The sequence below is a fragment of the Crocuta crocuta genome, unplaced genomic scaffold, assembly GCF_008692635.1.
Source record: "Crocuta crocuta isolate KB4526 unplaced genomic scaffold, BGI_CrCroc_1.0 scaffold170, whole genome shotgun sequence".
In the NCBI taxonomy this organism is placed as follows: domain Eukaryota; kingdom Metazoa; phylum Chordata; class Mammalia; order Carnivora; family Hyaenidae; genus Crocuta; species Crocuta crocuta.
In genome coordinates this window covers 8,681,636-8,686,185 of record NW_027527853.1, presented here as the reverse complement: position 1 = coordinate 8,686,185, position 4,550 = coordinate 8,681,636, and the positions used below count along the sequence as shown (strand labels likewise).

At 39.1% G+C, this 4,550-nt stretch overlaps 1 pseudogene; it reads right to left on the bottom strand.

The window, feature by feature from the left end:
• Positions 1-1,212: 1,212 nt before the first annotated feature.
• Positions 1,213-1,796, bottom strand: LOC144245403 (RNA polymerase II subunit A C-terminal domain phosphatase SSU72 pseudogene; annotated as a pseudogene).
• Between the last annotated feature and the right edge of the window lie 2,754 nt (positions 1,797-4,550).

Below are 4,550 nucleotides of genomic sequence, written 5' to 3'. Positions count from 1 at the left end.
TGGGTGAGAGATGGGCTAGATGGGTGATGGGTATTAAGAAAAGCACTTGTTGTGATGAGTACTGGCTGTTGTTACATAAGTGATGAATCACTGAATTCTACTTCTGAATCCAATACTGCACTGTATATTAACTAACTAAAATATAAACAATTAAAAAAATGGTTAATTGAAAAAAAATGTGCATAACGGGAGACCCAGAAAAAGAAAAGAGGAAAGGGCAGAAACGACAGCTGAAGAAATAATGGCCAACATCTTCCCAAATTTGATGGAAGATATGCATCTGCCCATCCACAAAGCAAAACAAACTACAAATACAACTCAAGAAAAATTAACTACACATAGCATAAACTGTTTAAAGGTGAGAGACAGAATCTTGAAAGCAGCAAGACCAGAACGACTTTTTGTGTACAATGGATCTTCAATAAGATTAGGAGCTAGTTTTGCCTCAGAAACCACAGAGGCAAGAAGGCAGTAGAAAGAAAAAGACTGTCAACCCAAACATTCCTTGAAAAAATGAAGGAGAAATTAAAACATCCCCAGAGAAACAAAAACTGAGAGGATTCATTGTCACCACCTCTCCCTCACAAAAAATACTAAAGCGAGTTCTTCAGGCTGAAATGAAAGGACACTAAGACAGCATCACAAATCCACATGAAGAAACAAACAGCACTGGTAAAGGTAATACTATGTGCATAAAAGACAGGATAAATGAATGTATTTGGTAATTCTTTGTTTCTCCTACCTAATTTAAAAGACACTTTGTAAAGAAAAAATGTAAATCTGTGTTGATGTACACAATACATGAAGAAATAATATGCAGAACAATAAAAGCATGAAGGAGGGCTAAAGGGATGAATAGAGCTATATAGGAATAAAGTGTTTATATACTACTGAAATCAAGTTGATATTAATCCAAACTTGATTGTTTTTGTTTTAATAGATGAAATGTACTATAAACTATTGTTTACTTTTTTGGTTAAAGAAAAAAATTGATAGGCAATACTCCACTCACAAGTAAAAGTGGGATAGAAAAAACTCCTATTATTTTTAATCTGGCATTTATGTGTTTCTTCTCATTTCACATGTACAGTTTATTGGGTATTACTACCCACCACCAGCAGACTACATACAAGTAAAACCACATATCAGGAAGGAAAATGTATTAACAAAAGGGAGCTCAATAAGATGTCTTCAGGAGGGTGGCCAGACTGGTCAGTAGAAGCAGACCATGTGCAGTAAGACTCTGCCACTCTTCTCATCAAACTCCTGCAGCAACTCATCAATCTCCTTCTCTATATCCTCTGTGTGCTGAATGCAACGGCACAACTTACAGATAAGGAATGTGCCCAGGGTGGCATCTTCACGGTTGTCCTGGATGTCCATGTTGATCACACGCACCGGCTGTCAGGTATCTTGCTGTTTGGAATTCAGATCTTCTACTACCTGATCATACACTCTCTTCACAGGTGAGAATCAGATCAAATAAGTCTCTGCATTTCTGGAACCTTTCTGGCCAGGGCTTGATCTTCTTACTTCTATCCAACACGTGTAAAATACCATTCTGCACATAAGAGTTCTCTGTCCTTCCTAAGGAGATTGCTGTCCATCTGATCATATGTAGTTTTGAAATTGTAAACTTTTGGCTTGTCAGGTACTGGCCCTGGGAGCTTCAAATGAGTTCCTGTTCCAAAGGATCAGACACTGAATCTCCATTTGCTGATAATGTTGTGCACCTCCATGCTCCGGTTCTGGTTGCTTGAGCACACCACCACCACACGCAGTAGCAACAATGGCATAGTAGTGGGTACACTGACCACAATGCACCCATTCAGGGGCTCCCATCCAGCTATGGCACCTCCATGCAAGCCAATCCAAACTTGATTATTAAAAATTAAGATGTTAATTGTAAATCCCAGGGCAACTATCAAGAAAATAACCAAATACAGCAAAAGAAATGACAAAGGAATTAAAATGGTACACTAAAAGATATCTATTGAACAGAAAAGAAGGCAGCGATGGAGGAATAGAGGAACAAAAAAAGCTCTAGAACACAAATAAGAAAACAACAGACCTGGGGCACCTGGGTGGCTCAGTAGGTTGGGTGTCCGACTTCGGCTCAGGTCATGATCTCACAGTTTGTGGGTTCGAGCCCCACACTGGGCTCTGTGCTGACAGCTAGCTCAGAGCCTGGAGCCTGTTTCAGATTCTGTGTCTCCCTCTCTCTCTGATCCTCCCCTACTCACGTTGTCTCTCTCCCTCTCTCAGAAATAAATAAAAAACATTAAAAGTTAAAAAAAAAACAAACAGAAAACAACAGACCTACTCTATCAGGATTACACTAAATGTAAATTGTTTAAACACTCTAATTAAAAGGCATAGGTGGTAGATATCATACTGGATTTTTAAAAAAAAAACATGATCCTAGTAAACAGTGTCTGAAACAGACTCACTTGAGATACAAGGATGTAAACAGGAAAAAGAAGGATGGACAAAGATACACCTGATGAGAAAGACAGTCTCACATGTGCAGTCTTTCAACCCCTACTCAGTTACATAAGAATGAGCCTTGGGCCTGGAACCTTCCTTAACAAGAGATAAAGAGACCACACAGCCTATATAAGCCACTCACCTTGTCAGAATATCTTTTATTTAAGTGTTCCTTTTTTCTGATTAAGCATATACTAAATGCCTCTCTGGCACCTTAGCTTTCAGTATTCTGAACTCCACAGTAGTGGGGTTGGACTCCTGCTGTGGCATAAGAGGTGTGTGTATAGGCCAACTGTCCTGTATCAGCTGCTGGGGGCACCCACTACCCTTGGGGTTCCAATGGCAAATTATCAGAACTGATCTTGCTTTATTTCTTAAGTGTGTAAAAACATTGTTCCATCCATTACTTGACTCCGTTGTCTCTTCTTGGTAACTCTGAAACCAAGATGCAGTGGCAGAAGTATTTAAACTTCTATTCCTGTACACTGGCATAGTGATAATGTTTGCTTTCTCCAACATGGTTTTTCTTCCCTCTGCATTGGCAACTTGTGCCTGGCTTTCTGCTTGACATAGTCACCAAAAGATAGATGGAAAGGCTATATTAATATCAAGTAAAAGAGACTTTAAGACAACAGTTGTTACTTTGAACAAAACACAGGTTTAAATCTTTAAGATTTTGGATTAGGCAACGGTTTCATAGATATGAAAAAGCATGAGCAACTAAAGGAAAGATAAAATGGACATCAACAAAATGATCATTTTTATGCTTCAAAACACATTACCAAGAAGGTGAAAAAACAATCCAAAGAATGGAAGAAAATATTTATATATTATGTATCTGACAGTAGTCTATATTCAGTATATATAAAGAACTCTCAAAATTGGAGCGCCTGGGTGGCTCAGTCAGTTAAGCGTCCGACTTTGGCTCAGGTCATGGTTTCATGGTTCCTGGGTTCAAGACCCATGTCGGGCTCTGTGCTGATAGCTAGCTCAGACCCTGGAGACTGTTTCGGATTCTGTGTCTCCCTCTCTCTCTGACCCTCCCCTGTTCACGCTCTCTCTCTCTAAGAAATAAATAAAACATTTTTTAAAAAGTTTAAAAAAAATAAAGAACTCTCAGAATGATAAAAAATAGGGACACCTGGGTAGCTCAGTCGGTTAAGGATCAGACTTCAGCTCATGTTATGATCTCATGGCTTGTGAGATATTCACAGCTCATGAGCCCTGTATCGGGCTCTGTGATGACAGCTCGGAGCCTGGAGCCTGCTTCGTATTCTGTGTCTCCCCCACGTCCCCCTCTTGTACTGTCTCTGTCTCTCTTTCAAAACTAAATAAATAAACATTTAAAATANTTGATTTTGGCTCAGGTCATGATCTCACACTAGAGCTCCGCATGACAGCATGGAGCCTGCTTAGGATTATCCCTCTCTCTCTGCCCCGCCCCTGTTCACACTCTCTCTCACTCTCAAAATAAATAAATAAAAATTATTTTATTTTATTTTTTTAAAAATTTTTAACGTTTTATTTTTATTTTTGAGAGAGAGAGAGTGTGAGCAGGGGAGGGTCAGAGAGAGAGGAAGACACGGAATCCAAAACAGGCTCCAGGTTCTGAGCTGTCAGCACAGAGCCCGACGCAGGGCTCAAACCCACAAATCGTGAGATCATGACCTAAGCCAAAGCCGGATGCTCAACCGAATTAGCCACCTAGGTGCCCCAATAAAAAATTTTTTAAATGTGTCCAAAATTGAACCAAGAAGTTCAGAAAACATGGGAAACAAACTATAAGCCATCTAAAAAATCAAATTAGTAATCAAATCTATCCTTAAGTCATGTAGAAAAACCACTAGGTATAATGGACATTCAAAACTTAGGGTGTAGGAAGAAACTTCTTTAATGGGATAACTGGTGTGTACCAAAAACCCACAAAGACTATTCCAGCATTGGCTAATACTACTTGAGTTATCTCTGAAAAATCAAGTACAAGTTAAGGATGCCAGGTTTCATGAAATAAGACTGAAAAAGCGTAAGAAAGAACATGATGAACCTAAAGAAGAATGAATTAA